The following is a 24,285-nucleotide window of genomic DNA, read 5'->3' on the forward strand; positions in this document are numbered from 1 at the left end:
AGACACTGTCACATCGCCCCATCAGCAGTGTAACAATCCTCATCAGTGCTTAGCAGTGTTACTGTCGCCACCCCCAGTGCACCGGTCATCCATCAGTCACCACATCAGTGCCCATAAAGTGCATCTGTCACCATCAGAGACTGTCAGCAGTGTATCTGACAGTCACTACCCATCACGCAGCCACCCATCACCAGAGCACCCATCACGCAGCCCATCACCAGAGTACCCACCACACAGCCACCATCAGCAGTCCAGTACCAGCCATGTCCAAAAAAGTTTACAGCAATGAGAAGGCATTTCAGATCCTCAGCGTGACTGACGAGAGCAGCCAGGAGTTCTCACAGTCAGATTCCAATTCCGATTCAGAGATTGAACTGACTGAAAGCAATGGGTTGGCGCTCTGAAAACCAGGCAGACACCAGCGATAGACCCCCAGGATGAAATGTCCAGGCCCAGTTTCAAATCCCCCAAGTACCAGCACTGGAGTGTCTCATCCCCCAAGAGTCGGCCACTACATACCTCCCAGATGCTCTTGCCAACCCAACATGCCTGCCTTCCAACTCAGGATCAGCAAGCATTCCCCCTTTTACCGCACAGCCAGGTGTGCAGGCCAATACCGAGAATTTCTCTAAAATTGATTTCTTTATTTTTGCCCAACATTGTGCTTTAATTTATTGTGGACCAGACAAATCTATTTGCCCAGCAGCATATTTCCAACAACCCCCAATCATCCTATGCCCGTCTGTATGAGTGGAGAAATCTGATTTTGGAGGAATTCAAATTGTTTATGGGCCTAACCCTTAACATGGGGCTTACAAAAAAAAAATAAGGACATGCCTACTGGTCCACCCACCACATCCACCACATGCCCATTTATTCATCTGTAATGCCCAGGTCCCGATATGAGATGATGTGCTTCCTTTACTTCAGTGACAACACCCAGTGCCCTCCCCGAAATCATCTAAACTATGACAAATTATATAAAATTCGCCCTCTTATAAAAAAAGAAAAAAAATTCCCAAAGATTTGCTGAACTTTATGTCCCTGATCAGAATATTGGCTGTGCTGACCATGTCTCTGCCTCGACAATTCTTTTGGATAAATGCTTTGGCTGTGCTGACAATATCCTGTACTGACTATAAACAATATTCCTGCCTGTTGCCTGGATAATTTTTTTTGTCACTAAGCATGCCCCTGCCTGCTGCCTAGAACAATGCTCTCCTCTGTGGACAACTGCATTACTAAAACCACAGGTAATAATTTTTTTTTTTTTTTTTTTACCCTTTCCTCAATAGAATTTTTATTTTATTAGCATGTGCATACCAAGAATTACACTATGTGTTAGAAATATGAAGAGCCTTCAAAAATGATAGGTTGTCAAGAAATTAGATGTGTTTATTTTTGCTCCTGAAGGTGCTATTAGAATGTTGGGCCTCTCTATGTGACCAGGCTGTGTAAAAGTCTCACACGTGGTATCGCCACACTCAGGAGGAGTAGCAGAATTTATTTTGTGGTGCAATTTTTGCTATGTACATTCTATGTGTCAGAAATATTGTATAAATGGACAACTTTGTGTAAAAAAAAAAAAAAAAAAAAAAAAAAAAAAAAAAAAAAATTCATTTTAAAATCATTTTCTTTCTACATTTTCCAAAAACTTGTGGAAAAAAATGACGTGTTCAAATGACTCATTATGCCTCGTATAATATACGTTGGGGTGTTTTTGCTTTTCAACATGGGGTCATTTTGTGGGCCTTCAAAAGTGTGATAGGTCGTCATGACATTCAATGTGTAATTTATGCTCCTAGAAGGTGCTACTTGAATCTTGGGCCTCTGTATGTGGCCAGGATGTGTAAAAGTCTCAGCCATACTCAGGAGTATTTGTATCACTGTTGTGTTTTTTGGTCAGGCAATGCACTGACACCTTTGCAGCCATTGTGCTATATGTTGGGTGTTCAGTGTGCCCCTGTACCTTTTTTAAGAAGGGGTGGCTCCCCTTCAGTCCACCTGCTCTCACCTATCCATCAGAATGCATGTGCCTCCACTGTGGGGACACTTTTTTTATAAGTTAGTGTATTTAGGTTTTGTGCTGCCCTAGGCCTGACTAAACTCATGCACCCCCCCCTAATTTAAATATGACCCACCCCTTCCTTCCAAGGCCACACCCATTACTGTTTTAAGACCCACCCTATCATCTGTAAACCACATCCCTTCCTCTTTGGGCTCATTTGGCACCTTTCAGAGGGGAGGGGAGAACGGGTACCTGTTTTTGACAGGCACCCTTCCCCACTTCCAGGAGACTGCGCTGCCCCCTCTGAAGTTCGGCCTCCCTCCTCCTTCCTCCACTGGGCCATTCAGAAAGTGCAACGCGCTTCGCACATGTGCAGTAGGGAACCAGCCAGTTTCACTTACCACGAATGGTGGTGGCAAAACCCGAGAGCCAATCCGAAAATCGGCTGAGGTGTCGACATCGCAGGATCCCTGGGCAGGTAAGTGTCCTAATATTAAAAGTCAGCAGCTACAGTATTTTTAGCTGCTGAGTTTTAATGTTTTCACGGGGTGGGGGCATAACTCCTCTCTAACCACTTCCGCCCTGGAAGAATTTACCCCTTCCTGACCAGAGAACTTTTTGCGATTCGGCACGGTGTCGCTTTAACTGACAATTGCGCGGTTGTGCGACGTTGCACCCAAACAAAATTGACTTTTTTTTTTTTTTTTTTTTTTAACCCCACAAATAGAGCTTTCTTTTGGTGGTATTTGATCACCTCTGCGGGTTTTTATTTTTTTGCGCTATAAACAAAAATTAGCAACAATTTTGAAAAAAAAAACGCACTCTTTTTTTTTTTTTTTTTTTTTTTTTTTACTTTTTCTTAAAATGAATATCCCAAAAAAAAAAAAAACATTTCTCAAGTCATCATCCAGGACGGCACACCTGAGAGATGAGAGGCTCCTCCCCACAGGAAACACAATCAATCAACAGCTGTTTTAAGCCCACACCCTTCCCCCTGATCCTCAGTTTTTTTATTGTGTTTCTCCCTACACGGCGAAACTGTTTGTTTTTTTCCAAATGACCGAAGCCTGGGGCTGGTGGTCTCCCCCTGGGAGCCGGACCAAATGCCTGGGAAGCCTCTGGGTCTGGCGGGATATATTTATCCTTCCCGGGGGTTCCCCTATCCTTTCCTCAGGGGGGGGCAGCAGAAACTGGGAAAGCCCCCCTGAGAGCTGAAGGCCCCTGGGTACAGTGGTGTCCCCAGAACTTCAGGGGCCTTTATCCTGTCTCCCCCCCCCTTACCTGTCCGGATGTCCGTTCAGACAGGGGTGCTGGGTGTCGGTTCTTTCCAGGGGGATCGTATCCCCTGACTCCTGGGTCCCTGGTAGCTCGCGTGGGCTGCTGGGGAGGGCACCGCCTGAACGACCCGCGTTCTTACCCAGAAGGGAAGGCTGAGAGTCAGCAGGAGCAGGCGCCCACATCCTCCTTTCGAGGAGGCACCAGCTTACTATGGTGAATGTCTGCCTAAACCACCTCAGATGGGAATGAGGAACGTACGGCATTGGCCCCCCCCCCCCCCCATGTGTATATACTGACTGGACAGAGCAGGACACAGCCTAACCTTGCAGCTCCCTAAAGGGACAGCAGTTGTGGGGGGGGGCACTTTGGCGGCTATCCTCCTTGCGTGTGGACCATAAGGATGGAAAAGCAAGCCCGGTGGCTGTGGCAAAAGGGGAAGACGACAACGGTGAGTCAAAAATCCCCAATCCCAGCCAGATGGTTTCTGGGCATTTGAGATAATCTCCCCTGGGGTCTGGATTCAAATAGCACAGAAGATTTTGCTAAAGACACCAGCCACAGCTCCCTCCTACATCAGAGATGCTGTATGGTGGACAAGTGGTGCAGAGGAGCAAGTGTGCCTAAACCACCTCAGATGGGAAAGAGGTAGGTAAGGCATTTTGTCCCCTTCCACCTGTATTTACTGAGTGGTGCAGTGCAGGACCTGGGGTCTCCATAACAAAATAGCCCAGAAGCTACTGCTAAAAACCACCAGCCACAGCTTCCTCTTATAGCAGAGACACTGTGGTTATCGCAACAGTAGGTTGCCAGCCTCTCCCTACATACCCGGTTGTGGTACATTAGTAGGGGTGAATACAGCAAAGAGGGTGACCTGGTAGAACAAAGAGTTCCTTACTGGCCAGGTATACCACTGAACAAGTTATTAATAGTGCAATGGTTGAAGGATTCAGGAGTAAGCTCCCTTGCTCAGCAGGTGCACTAGGTTATCTGGCCCTATTAGCCCAGCTGCTAGGAATCTGCTTAAAGTTGCTCCAAGATGCTTAAAAGCTGACCTAACTTTCAACAATGTGGCAGGGACCAAGCTTTTGTGTGGCACAGTAGGGGTTCCCTTGTGACAGATCCTCCTTTTTGGGGGTTGCTTGCTATGGGTAACTTTTCATAAACTCCAACCTCCCACTCCACTCTTAAATTGTGGTTATATTTTAATGCAGGGGGTAAGAAAAACCTTTTTGTTGGTTTGGGCTACAGTCCACTCAGTGACAGATCTAAAAGCGATTTACCATAAATCGTTTTTCCTATATCCTTTGATTAAGGATTTTCTGTGCAAACATATGCAAGAGCTAGATGGCTATATGATTGCTTCTTTAAGGGCTGCAGGTGGCTATTTACCTCCAGGCTAAATTGGTAACCACTAGGGATGAGCCGAACACCCCCCGGTTCGGTTCGCACCAGAACCTGCGAACGGACCGAAAGTTCGCACGAACGTTAGAACCCCATTGACGTCTATGGGACTCGAACGTTCGAAATCAAAAGTGCTCATTTTAAAGGCTAATTTGCATGGTATTGTCCTAAAAAGGGTTTGGGGACCCGGGTCCTACCCCAGGGGACATGTATCAATGCAAAAAAAACTTTTAAAAACGGCCGTTTTTTCGGGAGCAGTGATTTTAATGATGCTTAAAGTAAAAAAAAAAAAAGTGAAATATTCCTTTAAATATCGTACCTGAGGGGTGTCTATAGTATGCCTGTAAAGTGACGCGTGTTTCCCGTGTTTAGAACAGTCCCTGCACCAAATGTCATTTTTAAAGGAAAAAATCTCATTTAAAACTGCTTGCGGGTTTAATGTAATGTCAGGTCCTGGCAATATGGATGAAAATCAGTGAGACAAACGGCATGGGTACCCCCCAGTCCATTACCAGGCCCTTTGGGTCTTGTATGGATATTAAGGGGAACCCCGCACCCAAATTAAAATAAGGAAAGGTGTGGGGCCACCAGGCCCTATATACTCTGAACAGCAGTATACAGGCTGTAGGTTTGTTGTTAAGTAGAATCTCTTTGTAATTTTGAACGGGTACATTTTTAACGTGTTTAGCTCCAGCCAAAAAATCTTTTTTAAGCTTTTTGGAAAACATAGGGAAGGGTTATCACCCCTGTGACATTTGTTTTGCTGTCTTTCCTCCTCTTCAGAAGATTTCACCTCACTTTTTGTCCCAATGGATTGGAAAGCATCAGTGGAAAGGAGAAATGTTTTTCCCATATTAACTCTTACAGGAGAGAATTTCCCTTCCTAGGGGTAGATTTCACTTCCTGTTGTCTCCTTCCGTTTGCAAGTAGGAGTCGTTTGTAAGTTAGTTGTTTGAAAGTAGGGTCCTGCCCTATATACTCAGCAGAAATTTGGGCCTTAGGTGTTGCTGTGGCCACAACACTGTAAGCCCTCACAGGGCTCTGCTGTGAAATATTAGATCAAGAGTTGTAATTACACGCCCCTGTTAAACAAGGGCTGAAAAATTGGGCCTTAGGCACTGGTGCTGGTGCCACAACACTGCAACCCCTCACAGACACTCTAGTTGGAATGCAGGAACGAGCCCTGCTGCAAAGTATTACATCAAAAATCGTAATTACACGCCCCTGTTAAACAGGGGCTGAAAAATTGTGCCTTAGGCACTGGTGGTGGCACCCAGAACCAAAAATGTTCTTACAAGCTATCAGCGTGATGATTGAGGAGGAAGAGGATAATTACTCAGGGATAGTCACTCAGCATCAGCATAGGCAGTCTTTGAAGGGATCTGAGATTTCAAAAAAAATTATTCGGTTACATCAGCATCAGGTGCTTGGTAGCTGGTGGTGATCCAAGACTCATTCATTTTTATGAAGGTCAGTCGATCGACCGAGTCAGTGGACAGACGCACCCTGTGATCGGTTACCACGCCTCCAGCAGCACTGAATGTGCGTTCCGAAAGAACGCTGGATGCAGGACAGGCCAGTAGCTCAATTGCATACTGTGCAAGCTCTGGCCAGTGATCTATCCTCAAGACCCAGTAACCCAGAGGATTTTCGGTGGGAAAGGTGTCCAAGTCTGATCTTGCCCCTAGGTATTCCTGCACCATGTAAAACAGACGCTGGCGATGGTTGCTGGAACCGATCATACCTTGGGGCTGCGGACCAAAAAATTGTCTGAACGCATCGGTCAGACGGCCACCTTCTCCACCGCTCCTTCTTTGACTGACCGAAGCCTCAGCAACACGTTGTCCAGAAACAGGAGTTTGTAACCTCCCAGTCTCTGGGAACGCGTTGCACAGACCTTTCTGCAAGGCCTCCCGAAGATGTTTCATCCTCTGCTCCCTCTGCGATGGCAAGATAAGGTCCGCAACCTTACCCTTGTAACGTGGATCAAGGAGGGTTGCCAGCCAGTATTGGTCCTTCTCCTTGATACCACGAATACGAGGATCCTTACGCAGGCTTTGCAGGATCAGGGAGGCCATGCAGCGTAGGTTTGCTGAGGCATTCGGTCCGGAGTCCTCTGGGTCACTAAGGACGACATGGTCCGCAGCCACCTCCTCCCAGCCACGTACAAGTCCATGTGTTTCTTGGGACTGATCCCTTAAAGACTGCTGCTGATGCTGAGTGCCAGGCTCCACCTCCATACTGACACAATCTTCCTCCTCTTCCTCTTCCTCCTCGTCCTCTTCCTGTGTGATCGGCGGGCACGCAGGAACACTGTCTGGATAAAGGGGGCCTTGAGAGCTAAGGAAGTCCTCCTCTTCCTGCCTCTGTTCTGCCTCAAGTGCCCTGTCCTTTATTCCACGCAGCGTGCGCTCCAACAGGTGGACAAGGGGGACAGTGTCACTGATGCATGCACTGTCACTGCTCACCATCCTCGTGGCCTCCTCAAATGGTGACAGGACAGTGCATGCATCCCTGATCATGGCCCACTGGCGTGGGTAAAAAAAAACAAGCTCCCCTGACCCTGTCCTGGTGCCATAGTCGCACAGGTACTCATTGATGGCCCTCTGCTGTGTGGGCAGCCGCTGCAGCATGGCCAACGTTGAGTTCCACCTGGTGGGCATGTCACAGATTAGGCGGTTCTTGGGCAGGTTAAACTCCTTTTTGGAGGTCCGTCAGCCGAGCACTGGCATTATATGACCGGCGGAAATGCACACAGACTTTCCTGGCCTGCCTCAGGACATCCTGTAAGCCCGGGTACCTGCCCAAGAACCGCTGCACCACCAAGTTAAGGACGTGAGCCAAACAGGGCACATGGGTCATTTGTCCCTGTCGGAGGGCAGAGAGGAGGTTGGTGCCATTGTCGCAAACCACCATTCCTGCCTTAAGTTGGCGTGGCGTCAACCACCTCTGAACCTGCCCCTGCAGAGCTGACAGAACCTCTGCCCCAGTGTGGCTCCTGTCCCCCAAGCACACCAGCTCAAGCACCGCATGGCATCTTTTGGCCTGCGTACTTGCGTAGCCCCTTGAACGACTACGGAGCACCGCTGGTTCCGAGGAAGAGGCCATGGAGGAAGAAGAAGAGGAGGGGGTGGAGGAGAGAGGTGTGTCACAATCATTAGCATTTTGGAGGCGTGGTGGCGGAACAACCTCCAACACTACTGCACCTTGTCCTGCATCCTTCCCAGCTGCCAGCAGAGTCACCCAATGCGCCGTGAAACTTAGGTAACGTCCCTGTCCATGCCTGCTGGACCATGAGTCAGCGGTAATATGCACCTTACCCCTGACCGCCCTGTCCAGCGAGGCATGGACATTGCCTTCCACATGCCGGTAGAGAGCCGGAATCGCCTTCCATGAGAAAAAGTGGCGTTTGGGTACCTGCCACTGAGGAACCGCACATTCCACAAACTCACGGAAGGGGGCAGAGTCTACCAATTGAAAAGGCAGCAGTTGAAGTGCTAGCAATTTTGCCAAGCTAGCATTCAACCGTTGGGCATGTGGATGGCTGGGAGCAAACTTCTTTCGGCGGTGCAGCAGCTGGGGCAGGGAAATTTGCCTGGTACAATCTGACGCCGGTGTACCAAAATCAGATTGCCCACAAGTACGTGGCTGTGACACACCTAATTCTACACCTTCATTCCTCTCAGTGCAGGTCTCAGAGAGGACTGAAGGTCTAGTGGGGTTGGAAATCTCAGCTGATGAGGAGCAAGCAGAGGTCCTCTTTGTTCTTTGGTGTGGGTCTTTTAGATACGCTTGCCAACGAACTGCATGGCAGGTCAACATATGTCTGGTCAAGCATGTGGTACCCAAGCGGGAGATGTTTTGGCCACGCGAGATACGCTTGAGACATATGTTGCAAATAGCAGCGGTGCGATCTGATGCACTCGTCTCAAAAAAGGCCCACACCAAAGAACTTTTTGAATAACGCGCAGAGACTGCAGCGCCCTGCACATGTGGAGCTTTGGGGTGTGATGCAGTCAATGTGCTGCCCTTAGGCTGGCCCCTGGAGGGCATCCTGCCTCGTTGGTGATGTGCCACCTCCTCCTCCTCCTCTCTCCTATCAGGCACCCACGTTGAGTCAGTGATCTCATCATCCCCTCCCTCCTCATCACTGGAGCAAACCTGGCAGTATGCTGCAGCAGGGGGAGCATGACTGCCAGATTGCTGTCCTTCTTGGGCACCCCCTCTGTCCGTGCTCGTGTTACTGCCTTCATCGAGCTCAGTATCATCATCAGAGCCTTCCAAACGCTGGGCATCCTCCTGGAGCATGTACCCAACACTGTGGTCAAACAGTTCGAGGGACTCCTCAGGAGGACATGGTGGGGCTAGGGAAGGAGTCACTGATGACATTGAGCCGAGGGAAGAGGCCGCTGCTTTGCCAGACAAAGTACCCTGGGCATGGGTGAGAGAGGATGAGGACGGCTTGGTCATCCACTCGACCAAGTCTTCCGCATGTTGCGGCTCAACATGGCCAGCTGCCGAAAAAAAGGCCAAGCGTGTCCCATGGCCACGTGCTGATGAGGATGCACCGTCTCCACGACCAGCACTAGACACAGAGCCTGCTTGCCCTCTCTTATTGGCTTGTGACTGTCTGCCTCTCCTTCTTGGCCTTCCAGACATATTAATGGCCTGTAGCTGCACTAAGCTGGGATATATATATATATATATATATATATATATATATATATATATATATATATATATATATATATATATATATATATATATATATATATATATATATATGTACTGATACTGCAGCTAGCAAAATCAACTGCCTGCCTGTAGTATGAGAACACCACCAACCTTCTACAGGTAGCTTTAGCTGAACATTGTGAGCAGGGCGCACCCCACTAACTTGTAGGTTTAGCAGAACACTGTGAGCAGGACGCACTGCACTAACTGTAAATAGTCTAGCTGCCTGACTGTGGTACTAATAGGATCAAAAGAACACCAGCAATTTTCTTCAGGTAGCTGTATTTACTGTAACAAGACAAGCCTGCCTGTCAGTAAGAAGATAACAGAAACGGATCTAGCTGAACACTGTGAGCAGGACGCACCCCACTAGCTTGTAGGTTTAGCTGAACACTGTGAGGTGGACGCACCCCACTAACTTGTAGGTTTAGCTGAACACTGTGAGCAGGACGCACCCCACTTACTTGTAGGTTTAGCAGAACACTGTGGGCAGGACGCACTGCACTAACTGTAAATAGTCTAGCTGCCTGACTGTGGTACTAATAGGATCAAAAGAACACCAGTAATTTTCTTTAAAATACTGTAACAAGACAAGCCTGCCTGTCAGTAAGAAGATAACAGGAACGGATCTAGCTGAACACTGTGAGCAGGACGCACTGCACTAAATGTAAATAGTCTAGAAGATAACAGGAACGGATCTAGCTAAACTGAATTGTGTGTGTGTGTGTGTGTGTGTGTGTGTGTGTGTGTGTGTGTATATATATATATATATATATATATATATATATATATATATATATATATGTGTGTGTGTATGTATATATATATATATATATATATATATATATATATATATATGCGCAACACCTGGGATGCATATATATACACAATACACTTTAAGTGCAGCTAACTGACGGACTGTCCTGCCTAATCTAGCTAACTCAAATGAAATGTCTCTCTCTCTCTCTCTCTCTCTCTCTCTCTCTCTCTCTCTCTCTCTCTCGGCCGCCGTGCAGGCGGCCTTATATAGTGTGGGGCGTGTACTAAATCCCCTGAGCCATAATTGGCCAAAGCCTCCTTGGCTTTGGCCAATTATGGCTCTCTGTTAAGGCGGCGCTGTGATTGGCCAAGCATGCGGGTCATAGTGCATGCTTGGCCAATCATCAGCAAGCAATGCCGCAGTGAATTATGGGCCGTGACGCGCCACATGAATTTGGCGCGAACGGCCCATATCGTTCGCAATTCGGCGAACGATCGAACAGCCGATGTTCGAGTCGAACATGGGTTTGACTCGAACACGAAGCTCATCCCTAGTAACCACCCTTTTTAGAGGTCTTATATTGGTCTCTAGGGCTGGGCTCATTGAGACTTTAGTTACTGATCAGCCCCACCCGTGTATGAGCTGGCTAGCGTTTGCTCAATCTACGGAGGTAAGGTAGGACAACAGCTACTATAGTAAGGTGTCCAACCATTTTAGGATTGGTTCCTTCACTGGTGGTGAAGGATTAGTATCTACAGCCCAGGCTATGCCTATGAAATAATTTGCCCCTGTTTGGTTATTTCATAAAGGGATACACCATGACTCCTTCTTGGCTGCTCACCAGTAGACCTCAGTAGTGAAGGTTTGTCCTTGCTGGGGTGTTTGGTGGCACAACTAAAGTACACATTGAGATTTGTGACATCTCTGCTGAAGCTTGTTAGGTGTCCTTTTATCCTAAAGGTACTGCTTTGTTTGGCTACAGATAAGAAAATACAACAGGGAAGGTGGTCTGTGCTTTCTGGTTTTGTACCGCACGCCAGAAACGCACATCATTGAGTCTGGTGATGATATTTCTGCTCATAATTGTTATATTGCTGCACATCAGACCTACACAAGATTGGGGTCTGTCTGTGGGGTTTTTGTGTCCTGTATTACTGCCTTATTGGTTGCTTATCAGAAAGGCAGCAGGAAAGATTGATGGCAGGGGTAGTACATATACTGCCTTTGGTAATCGGTACAGCACCACAAGGTGGCATCGTGCTGATTCAGACAGTGCTATTAACGGCAATAGCTGCCGTTTTTAGGCATGCGATTTGACACGTGAGTTGCATGCCAAATCGCTTCAATATGGATGTGCTATCTCTATTCAGAATTGTTAGATTGTTGCACATTAGAGATATACACGATTGAAGTTTGTCTGTGGGTCCTGTATTACTGCCTTATTGGTTGCTTATCAGAAAGGTAGCAGTGAAGATGGATGGTCCTGATTTTGTTGGAAAATACAAAATTGAACCTGTGCCAGGGGTAGTACACATACTGCCATTGGTAATCAGTGCAGCACCACAAAGTGGCCCGGGCTGATTCAGACAGTGCTATTAACGGCAATGGCTGCCAATTTTTGACATGTTGAGTCACATGCCAAATCACTTGAATATGGATGTGCTATCTCTATTCAAGATTGTTGTTGCACATCAGACACATACAAAATTGAAGGTTTACTGCCTTATTGGCTGCATATCAGAAAGGACACAACAGTGAAGGTTGTTTTGTCTTTTTCTGATTTGTTTTTGCTGCTCAGCAGGGAGACACATTGAGGGTGATGACATCTCTGCTCAGTATTGGTATATGCTACACATCAGACAGACATACACAAAGATTGAACATTGTTTGTGTCCTGTATGTCCTATATTTACTGACTTATCGTCCGTATATCAGAAAGGCACAGCAGTAAGTGGTGTTTCTCATTGATCTTCCTTGCTGTTTCTTAGGTATACACAGTAGGGGGTTGTTGGCTGCACTCCTCCAGGGAGCCACAGCATGGGGACCCCTTGTTTGTTCGACCCGAAAACTGCTTTTCCTGCGACCTGTGTAATCTTGAGGTCTGTGGTTCCGTAAGCGGGGACTGCTGGATACGCTGCGACCTGGAGTCGCACAGTCACGAATGATACCCTTTGGAAGCCATAGTATGACTTCTCATGCGTCTTGCAGTCCCAAGTGGCAGGTTGGGTTGCACGGGTGTGGGAATCCTAAGCTTATCTGTCCCTTCTGGTTCAGGTTTTGCAATGTTGCAGGAATACTCATTGTGGAGTTATTGTGGAGTTATTGCCTTATTTTGCAGTAGACCAGAAAGTTTGCAGCTGTAAAGGCTGTCTGTTGTTTCTTTGTTTTTATGTTGCTGCACAGCAGAAGTACTCAACATTGAAGCTTGTTGGTGCTTTCTGTTTCATATTGCCTTACCTTATGGCACTTCAGAAAAACACAATGCTGTAGGTTGCTTGTGTTCTTTCTCTGTTGGTTCTATGTAACTGCACTACAGAACTGCATAACAGGAAGGATTGTCTTATAACTGTACTTGGTGGTTCGTCATAAATACACAACATAGAAGTTTGGGTCTTTCTGTCTTCTCTTTATAGCCTTGTTTTGCTGTACATCAGTAAAACACCACTGTAAAAGGGGGTTCCCGTCCTTTCTGTATTTACCAGTTATGACCTAGCTAGCTGCACTTCAGAAATGTGCAGCATTTAAGGTGTGTTTTTGTCTTAGTGCTTACATATTGGCCGCACATCAGAAAACCAGACTGTGAGGTTCAGATTTGGGTCTCTTCCCATATTTGATATTTTGGTTTAGCTAGTCACACTCAGATACACAACATTGTTGTCTATGCTTGTGTCCTTTCTGTCTAAATCTATTGTCCACAATCTATGATTTTTTTTTTTTTTTTTTATTTGTGATATTAATACATGTATCACCTTTTTGTATTTCAGCCTTCTCTTCCGTGAAAGGGCCAGGAGTTCTGGTGCAGATGTCACATGTCAGAAAGCCTCGACCCCTTACATTCAGGGATGCCAGAGCCATTTCCTAGGGTTGAAGCCCAGTAGAGTTATGGGTCACTGGAGGAAGGCGATAATGAATCGCCCTGTTTAATAAGAACTTAGGAAGTTCGGTTCAGAGGAGTTTTATGGCCTGAAGATGAAGTATAAAGATGTATACCCGACCAAATAGTTTTCAGCTCGGTGCATGGCCTTCATTTTGCCCTTCTAGCAAAACTAGATGTAGCAATATGAGTGTTCTTCTCCTGCTATAGATGTTAATCTCCTGAGTAGGCTCTCAGGCGTAAGTAAAACTATAGATTGGGCATGCCTTAAACCCAGGGATTAAGTTTTTGTTAATCTATTTCCCTTAAGTAGGTCTCCCTTCAGTCTTTGCTGACGTAAAGATAAAAATGAACAAAAAGGGGTTGTCTGTCAGGGGCCCCCCTTTTTTGACAGTTTTATTTCCCTGGACAGGGTTGTGTTAAGACAGGCCCCCTTATGGATCAATGTAGTGTCCTTGTCTTACAACACAGGTCTCCGATTAATCTTTTTAGTGGTTCTAAACAGCACCTATAGGCAGAATAGGCCATTGTTGGTAGATGTGTGACAGGCAACATTGATAATCTACAAGTTTAACATGTTTTCTGATTCCATCTTTAAGAGCCCACTCCACCTAGATCCTGCATCCGAAAGAGAGAAGGCAGGGACACCGGTGGAGTAGACCGGCAGATCAGCCGCATGATCCAGCTAAGATACCTTCATCAAGCATATGGAGTAAAGGTAAAGCTTACTGCAGAACCGAGGTTCACCAAGAGTCTTGCAGTGGTCCCACCCTAAGGTAGGCCTGAGGTACTTGATTATCCTTTCAGGTGTGCCATCCTGGAAGATGACTTGAGAAAAGTACTAGTTACTTACCGGTAACTGTCTTTCTGGGAAATCTTCCAGGACGGCAGGCCTACTTCCCACCCGTTGGAGGAGGGAAAATTTGAGAACACTAGAAGGTGAGTGCCTATGAGGAATGATTTCCCTTGTGAACCAGGTTCAGGAGTTACTTCTCTACAAACTGAGGATCAGGGGGAAGGGTGTGGGCTTAAAACAGCTGTTGGTTGATTGTGTTTCCTGTGGGGAGGAGCCTCTCATCTCTCAGGTGTGCCGTCCTGGAAGATTTCCCAGAAAGACAGTTACCGGTAAGTAACTAGTACTTTTTTTTTTTTTTTCCTCAGTTTAGGCCAAAAAGTATTCTTCTACATATTTTTGGTAAAAAAATCGCAATAAGCATTTATTGATTGGTTTGCGCAAAAGTTATAGCGTTTACAAATGGGGATAGTTTTATGGCATTTTTATTGATGATTTTTTTTTTAATTGTAATCACGACTGTGACATGGCGGACACATCGAATTTTGGGACCATTGGCATTAATACAGCGATCAATGCTGTAAAATTGCATTGATTACTGTAAAAATGTCACTGGCAGTGTAGGGTTCAACCACTAGGTGGCGCTGTATGGGTTAAGTGTGTCTTAGGGAGTAAATGGCAAAAATTTGAATGGGGAATCCGCGCAACGGGAATGAGTAAAAACAAAGTGTTGGACTGCTGCCCCCACACACGCAATTTCCACCGAAGTGGAGCAAGCGGAGAATAAATGTAAAATAAAGAGTGGGTGTGGCGCTGTCCTGTCCAGGACAGTGCCACACCCACTCTTTATTTTACATTTGTCCTAGGGAGTAATTCTAACTGTGGGGGGGCTGTGTGTGACACATCACTGATCACCACTCCCGATTACAGTGTCATTAGGCAGAACCGGGAGATGCTTGTTTACGTTTTGGAGATACAACAGCTTTCAGCTTAGCCTATTGACTGCAGTTCTCAAACAGGACACTAGATGTCGCTAATGCTCAGTGGTATGCTGTGCTGTGCAGTTTTCTATGATATGTTGTATTTCCTATGTATAGTGTTGTACTTTTTGGTTTCTTTTTCCTGTCTGTGTACTTCTTGCCAGTTATGTTCCAATAAAGAAGTCCATTCCAGTTACTCCACAACGTCTGATCTGAATTGACTCTGCTGCACCTAGCTTTTGCACTCTGCAACAGGTTATGGGCCCAGGGTCCAGATAAAGTCATACAACCAGGTGCTACCCAGGCAGAACAAAGCCTTGAACGGGAGACAGTGTGGCTGATGCGGAGATCGACATAAGGAAGGTTTCCAGTGACATCTCCTACAGACAAGTAAGACTGTTAAAAAAAAAAAAAAAATATATATATATATATATATATATATATATATATATATATATATATATATATATATATATATATATATATATATATATATATATATATATATATATATATATATATATTAAAAAATGGCCGGAAACTCAGAGCTTAAACTCTCAGTGGCCAAGCTGAACAATTATCAGTTATGGAAGTTCAAAGTGGAAATGCTATTATCCAGAGATGACTTGTGGGAGGTTACCACCACAGACAGGCCACAGGATAATAATCAGGACTGGGACAAGAAAAATAGGATTTTTTTTAAAACCACTTACCTGTAAAATCCTTTTCTTTCGAAGGACATCACGGGGCACAGAGCCACAGTAATTACTGATGGGTTATATAGGTATCACTGGTGATTGGACACTGGCACACCCTATCAGGAAGTTCAACCCCCTATATAATCCCTCCCCCTTGCAGGGATACCTCAGTTTTGTAACCAAGCAATATAGTGTATTAGAAGAGGGGCGGGACCTCTGTGTCCCGTGATGTCCTTACGAAAGAAAAGGATTTTACAGGTAAGCTGTTTTAAAAAATCCTATTTTCTTTCTCGAACATCACGGGACACAGAGCCACAGTAATTACTGATGGGATGTCCCAGAGCAATGCTACCTGAGGGGGGGGAACCACGACCAAGTAGGGTGCAATCAGACCTGAGGACCCTGTACCGCTGCCTGCAGCACACTACGCCCAAAGGCGATATCCTCATGCCTTCTCACATCCACCTGATAGAATCTGGTGAATGTATGAACTGAAGACCAGGTTGCGGCCTTGCAGATTTGAGCCATAGAGGCCCGGTGATGCACTGCCCAAGAAGCACCAATAGCCCTTGTGGAATGTGCCCTGATCTGAAACGGAGGAATCTTCTGTTTCAAACCGTAAGCTTGAATGATCAACTGTCGAATCCATTTAGAAATGGTAGCTTTTGACGCTGCCTGTCCTCTATTGGGACCCTCTGGCAGCACAAACAAAACATCCGTCTTGCGGATCTGAGCAGTTGCCCCTAGATAGGCCTTAACTGCTCTTACTACATCCAACGAATGTAGAGATCTCTCTTCCGGAGAACAGGGATCTGGGAAAAAAGGAAGGTAGAACAATGTCTTGGTTTAAATGAAAATCAGAAACCACCTTCGGTAAAAAACTAGGATGAGGGTGTAGTACCACTCTATCCTTGTGTATAATCAAATAAGGCTCCTTACAGGAAAGAGCTGCTAATTCTGATACTCTTCTAGCAGAAGAGATGGCCACCAGAAAAATTAATTTCCTTGTCAACAAGACCAAAGGAATCTGACTTATTGGTTCAAAAGGCTGTTTCTGTAACACAGCCAGGACCAAATTCAAGTCCCAGGGGTTTAGGGGCGCTTTAACAGGAGGATTAAGGCGCATCACCCCCTGCATAAAGTTTCGGACCAAAGAATGCGAAGCAAGTGGCCGCTGAAATAATACTGATAAAGCAGAGACCTGACCCTTGATGGTACTCAAGGCCAGCTTCATCTCTAATCCCATCTGTAGAAAATCAAGGATTCTACCTATGACATATTTCCTGGGATGCCAACCTCTGGATTCACACCAGGTTATATAAGCCTTCCAGACTCTATGATAAATCATCCTGGAAGCTGGCTTCCTTGCATTAATCAAGGTAGATATGACGTGACCTGAGAGCCCACGACTCTTCAGAACGTGGGTCTGAATAGCCAAACCGTCAAATTTAGCGTTTGTAAGGCAGGATGGAACACTGGACCTTGAGATAACAGGTCTGGGGGTTCCGGTAGTGTCCACGGGGAACCTACCGTCATCCTTACTATTTCTGCATACCAAGTCCTTCTGGGCCAAGCGGGGGCCACCAGAAGTACCGACTTCCTTTCCTGCCTGATCCTGCGAAGGAGTCGTGGTAGTAGCAGAATAGGCGGGAATGCGTAAATCAGTGAGAACTGATGCCACGGAATCACCAACGCATCCGTCCCGCATGCAAGAGGATCTTTTGTCCTTGCCACAAATCTGTCTATCTTTTTGTTGAATCAGGATGCAAAGAGATCTACATCTGGAACCCCCCATCTTTGGCATATGGCCCAAAAGACGTCAGGATGCAGAGACCATTCCCCTGGAAGTAACTGCTGGCGACTTAGATAGTCCGCCTGCCAATTCTCTATTCCCGGGATGAAAACTGCCGATATGCATGGCACATGCATCTCTGCCCAGACTAAGATCTGGTTCACCTCTTTTTGAGCAGCTCGGCTCCGGGTGCCTCCCTGATGATTGACATAAGCCACTGCTGTGGCATTGTCGGACTGGATCCTGACCGGACAACCCTGTAGCCTGATAGTCCAGGCCTTTAGAGCTAGATGTATCGCCCGGATCTCCAGAATGTTGATGGGTAAGGTCCTCTCTGTCTTGGACCATACCCCTTGGACCGCAGCCTGTTCCAGAACTGCTCCCCAACCTGACAGACTGGCATCTGTTGTTACCACCGTCCAGGTAACCGGTAGAAAGGATTTCCCCTTCTGCAGGTTTTCGGGTATGAGCCACCAATTGAGGCTCTGACGCACCGCATGCGACAGGTGCATCGGAAAGTCTAATGCCTTAAACCTTCTTGTTCCAGGTCGACAGAATACTGTGTTGCAGCATTCTTGAGTGAAACTGAGCATAGGGAACTGCTTCGAATGAAGACACCATCTTCCCTAGTAGCCTCATACAAAGGCGGACTGAGGGACCCTTCTTGGTCCTTACTGTCAGAATCAGCTCTCTCAAAGCAGTGATTTTTGCCTGAGGTAGAAATATTTTCTCCTGGCTTGTATCTATAATCAGACCTAAATACTCCAGTCTTCTTACTGGTTTTAGGAAAGACTTTTCTAAGTTGAGGATCCAACCCAGGTGTTCTAGATACCTGACCGTGGTCCTCAAGTTTCCATTCAAAGAGGCTACCGACCGGTCTATCAAGAGCAGGTCGTCTAGGTATGCTATGACAGCTATACCCTGAGCCCTTAATCTGGCCAGAGGAGGAGCCAAGATCTTTGTGAACACTCGAGGTGCAGTGACTATCCCGAAAGGCAGAGCCACAAACTGGAAATGGCGCCCTCCTACCTCGAAGCGCAGAAACTTCTGATGAGCAGGAAAAATGGGCACATGCAGATATGCATCTCTGATGTCTATTGATGCCAGAAATTCTCCTCCCTGCAGGGTGGGAACTACTGTTCAAATTGATTCCATGCGGAAGGATTGAATCCTTAGGAATCGGTTCAGATCCCTTAAGTCCAGAATGGGCCTGACATCCCCATTTGGCTTTTGGACCGTAAAAAGGTTGGAATAGAAGCCCAATCCCTGGTCCTTTGCGGGAGCTATCATAATGACCTCCTGCGACAAAAGTCTCTCTAACGCTAGAAGGAGCGACTGCTTCTTCTCTGGGTCTCTGGGAACATTTGATCTGAGGAACTGAAGAGAAGGGAATTCCTGAAACTCCAGCTTGTACCCTAAGGTTACCGTGGAGATTACCCATCTGTCCTGGAAGTCCTCCTGCCAGAGCTCTGAGAACTGTCGCAGTCTTCCCCCCACTCGAGTGAGCGGGGGCGCCCCCTCATGCAGAGGTCTTAGTGTTTTGCCTAATAGGCTTCTTTCCCCAGGACTTCTTTTGTCCCTGGGGTTGACTCTTGTCTCTGGACCCCGATGGAGGCGGCCGTCGAGACTGATTGGAGGCTGAAGCCCCCTGGCGCTGGGGAAAGAGTCCGTTTGAAAGAGGGACGCTTACTCTTCTTCTTGACAGGTAAGAGCGTGCTTTTCCCACAAGAGATTCTCTTGATATAGTTATCCAAGTCCTCTCCAAACAACCTTGCACCACGAAATGGAAACCCAGCCAGTAGCTTCTTACATGGTGCTTCGGCTGACCAATTTTTCAACCATAGGATTCTACGTATATGCACCAACCCCAGTGAAAGACGGGAGGTTTGTACGATAGAATCTCTAATGGCGTCAACCACAAAGCATAAGGCCGCTGGAAGGTTAGCAAACCCCTGGGCCTGCTGTGCAGGTAATACTTTAAAGACCTGCTTAACATGGTCTCTTAAGTATTGACAGACTCCAATCGCTGCTACTGCAGGTTGGGCCACTGATCCTGCTAAGGAGAAAACATCCTTCAATAGGGATTCCATCCTTTTATCTACAGGATCCCTGAGCATCTGAGCATTGTCTACAGGACAAGTCAGGCTATTATTTACGGAGGAAATGGCGGCATCAATAGCCGGTATTCCCCACATTTTAATAAACTTTTCTTCCATCGGATAAAGTGTTGAAAACTTTCTCGGCGGAAAAAAACGTTTGTCTGGGTGATCCCACTCAGAATAAATGAGCTTTTCAAGTAAGGTATGAACAGGAAAAGCATGTGCTGCTTGGAAAGGTTTCAGTGACCCCAAAGCAGAAGAGGATTCTTTAGCAGTTTCAGGTATGGGCAACTTAAATGTGGAGCGGACCAATCCAGTGACGATCTGCACTAAGACTTTCTCCTCTTGGGAAGTCGCAGAGGGTCCCTCTCCACCTGATTCCTCCGAAGAGGAATCATCCGTCCCATCCTGAACCTCTGAAAGGGATTCATCTCCTTTATCCCAGAGCTCCTCTGTCTGAGGGTCTTGGAACAGAGGAAAGCCTAGTGCGTTTTCTTCCACTGAGTGAAGACGTAATCACGGCCATTAATCTTTCCTCTAGACCATTAATGGTTGAGGAAAAAACCTCTTGTGTAATATATACAGGGGCAGAAGTGCCAGAAGCAGGTGTAGCCCCTGACCCCGATGGCTCTCCCCGGCTAGCCGTCCCTGGCCCATCTTTAGGGGGGGAGGATGCTGCCGACAGGGGGCCCTCAGAACCTGAACGAGATCCCCTAGTGTCTCTGGTTCCTGGGGTGCTTGAACCTCTTCTACCCATAGTGCAAAGCAACAAGGTGTGAGGTATACAAATGAACACTGCCCGCTGAGCGATGTAGTCTGGCTAAAAGCCTTGCTACCCAATGCTCAGTCTGGTGTTACTTCAGTAAATGCTGCCTAGGAGAATGCCTGTGTGTCCCACCTTACATGCGATCGTCAGTTCTGTGTCTCTTAGAAGGCTGAGTGCACCTGTACAGAGTGCCTTTAATAGCCTGCAGCTGGCCTGAGTGGGAGTCTAAGCACCTGTGCTGACGTCCCGCCCCCTCCTCTACCGCCCCCCCCCCCGAGTTTTGAAAAAAACGAGCGCTTCCCGCGCTGCCGACTCTCCTGTCATGCTTCTGGAGAAAGGCTGGGGATGGGGGGGGGGGGGAGGGAGGGAGTCTGGTAACAAGATCTGCCTGAACGGCTATCTTCAGAGATGGTGGCCATTAGGCCGCAGAGCCCGGGTGGTATAACCACTTTCTAGACCCCTGTGGCCCCTCTCTAGCCTGGGGGGGAACATTCAAACATGAGAAATCCCCCTTTCCATCTTACCTGTTTGCAGCCTGCTTGAGACGCTGGGACATAATCAGCGATGAAAACACCTGAGACAGTCAGCATGTGCAGGTTTGTGCTCTTGGCAGCCCCCGGTAGTCACAATAGGCATAGCATGCATTTACCTAAAAGGAGAAAAGCCACTAGAACTCAAAAATTCTGTGGAATCTCCTCTTACCTTATCCAGCTGCAGGGTGCTGTTTACACAGACCCAATCTTCACCTCTCACGGTGGGCTCCGTTTGAAAAAACCGTCAGACTGGGGCCCCCTAGGAATAGGGGGATCCAACAGTTCTGGGACCGTAAAGCACCTCGCCAGAAATTAGGAAGTTTAAAGCCATTTTCTGATCTGCGGGGTCCAGCTCTCTAAAAAGAGAAGCATTACGGGTAAAACCTCGTTTCTTCGGACATGAGGCCCGCGTACCATTCAATTCGGCCATGAAAAGACACTTTGAATGGATCCGGTTCGCCTGGCTTGCCCCAGTATAGGATCTTAGGATATTCCCTTTGGAGCTCAGCACAGGACACCTTTACATGTCCATCACCTAAGACACTGGCGTAAAAACTGAGGTATCCCTGCAAGGGGGAGGGATTATATAGGGGGTTGAACTTCCTGATAGGGTGTGCCAGTGTCCAATCACCAGTGATACCTATATAACCCATCAGTAATTACTGTGGCTCTGTGTCCCGTGATGTTCGAGAAAGAAAACAGAGGCACAGGCCACCATAAGTTTACTAGTGGAGGATGATCAGCTCATTCATATACGTCATGAGGACACAGCGAAAGGCATGTGGGACGTACTGAAAAGACTGCATGAAAGATCCAGTTTGAACAGCAAGCTGTTTTTGCTGCAGAAACTTTACAATATGAGACTTGACAGAGAACAGGGCATGCAGGAGCATATAAATGCAATGCTGGAAGTGATTGCGCAACTCAGATCAATCGGAGAGAATATAACAGACAGTCACACTTCAGCCATGTTGTTATGCAGTTTTCCTGATATATATACTGCACTAATCAATGCACTGGAGACATGACCTAAGACAGATCTGACGCTAGTATTTGTAAAAACCAGGCTCATAGATGAGTATCAGAGAAGAAAGGAATTAGTGCATGACTCCACAGAAACCGACACCAGAACCGCTTTTAAAGTTACAGACGCAAAGTTGCACAGGAGAGAGACCAGAGTCTGTTTCAGATGCCACAAACGGACACATAAAGAAAGACAGTACTATATGGAAAGCAGAGCAAATGAGACAGCGTCCCTCTTATGCTAAACAAAAGGTCAAAACCATAATCAATGATCCATGGGAAGGAAACTGGAATGCCACATTTAAAACGACAGGCAACAACAAATGCCAAGGCTGGTGCATCGATTCCGGGGCAACCAGTCACATGACGAGTGATAGAAGTTTCTCCACAGAACTTAATCTGAACAACAAAGAAACTATTTATCTTGGAAGCAAAACACATGCAGAAGGATATGGGCATGGAACCCTTGTATGCCCGGATGATGCGGGACACAATTTAGCCATACAAGTGAAAGATTTGCTTAATGTTCCTAATCTAGAAGGAGGACTCTTATCTGTGAAGCGTCTAACAGCCATAGGACTCACTGTAAAATTCCAAGGTGACAAGTGTTCTATTCTAAACGGCAAACGGACAATAGCAAGTGCCAAGCTGGATGATCATCTATATCACCTCGACACAGTGAAGGAAAAGGTGAGACTATGTACACACAAGCACAATATACATATATGGCACAGACACCCAGAATGCATACAGGGACTACAAAGGAGGAATCTGACAAGGGATCTAACAGTATCCCCTTGTCCAGTTACTGTTAAGTGTGAATGTTGCATTAAATCCAAAGCGACAAGAGCAACACTTCCCAAAGTCAGTCAAAAGAGAGCTTCAAGACCACTTGACTTAGTTCACAGTGACGTGTGTGGTCCCCTAAACCCACCCACACCTGGAGGCAACAGGTACATAGTGACTTTCATAGACGACTATTCAAAATACACAGTCACCTACCTAATGCAACACAAGAGGGAAGTTTTCAACAAATTAAAAGAATATATAACAAAGACCAGTAACAAGTTTCAGAACAGTGGAGAAAACCCCATATGAACTATGGCATAATGAGAAGCCAAGTGTAAAACACCTAAGAGTTTTTGGATGCAAAGCATTCATCTACATACCTGAGGAAAAACGCACCAAACTCCAGAACAGAGCGTTTGAAGGTATCTTCGTTGGATACAGTGACAATGTTAAGGGTTACAGAATCCTAAATCCCAAAAACAACAAGGTTACCATTAGCAACAGCATAATTTTTGTTGAAGATTTAAGAGACAATGTAATGACAACAGTAGAAGCGAGAATAGAAGAGAAAACGGACATTGACCAGCCCATCTCTGTAACTTCGAACAAACAGTTGAAGTAAGTGCAGACTCAGCCAGCACTGAAGAGCAGAAACAAGAAGACTCAGACACAAAAACGAGATGTTCAACAAGAGAGAACAAAGGTAAACCACCTATACGTCTCTCATACAAAGCAAGTACTGCCAGTATCAACGAACCTGCGAGCTGGGAAGACATATCTCAACTTCCAGAACAAGAAGCAAATAATGGATAAAGGCTGCTGAGGAAGAGATGAAATTCATGCATGATACCAAAACATGGACACTTACAGAACTACCACCCAGAAGGAAAGCCGTAGGCTGTAAATGGACTTTTAAAGTGAAATACAATGCAGATGGCACAACTGAATGGTACAAAGCAAGACTAGTAGCCAAGGGCTATTCTCAAAAATACACAGAGGACTATGATGAGACGTTTGTACCAGTAGTCAAGCACACTACAATACTGACAATAGCCGCCATAAGGAAAATGCAAGTGAAACATTTTGATGTGAAAACCGCGTTTTCTACATGGCGATTTAACAGAAGAAATTTTCATGGAAAAGCCGCCAGGATTCAAAGATGAAGAAAGATCAGACCTAGTATGCAAACTTCGCAGGAGTATATATGGTCTAAAGCAAGCAGCCAGGGCTTGGAATATAAAAATAAATGAAGTGCTTACACATCAAAACTTTTTTAAGGGGTAAAGCAGACCCCTGCTTATACACAAAGAAATTGGCAAATCGATGGGTCTATATGCTCATTTATGTGGATGATATCCTGATTTGTTTTGAGCAAGAAAGGGATGAAGCTGAAATACTGGAAAAACTAAATCAGCACTTTGACACCAAAGATCTTGGCAACATAAAAAATTGCCTCAGTATCCAGATCGAGAGAGAGGAAGATGGAAGCTTTCTTCTGAACCAAAGGCACAAAATACAAGAAATAATTGAAACATTT

This window comes from Aquarana catesbeiana, linkage group LG08 (assembly GCF_042186555.1).
Source record: "Aquarana catesbeiana isolate 2022-GZ linkage group LG08, ASM4218655v1, whole genome shotgun sequence".
NCBI lineage: Eukaryota > Metazoa > Chordata > Amphibia > Anura > Ranidae > Aquarana > Aquarana catesbeiana.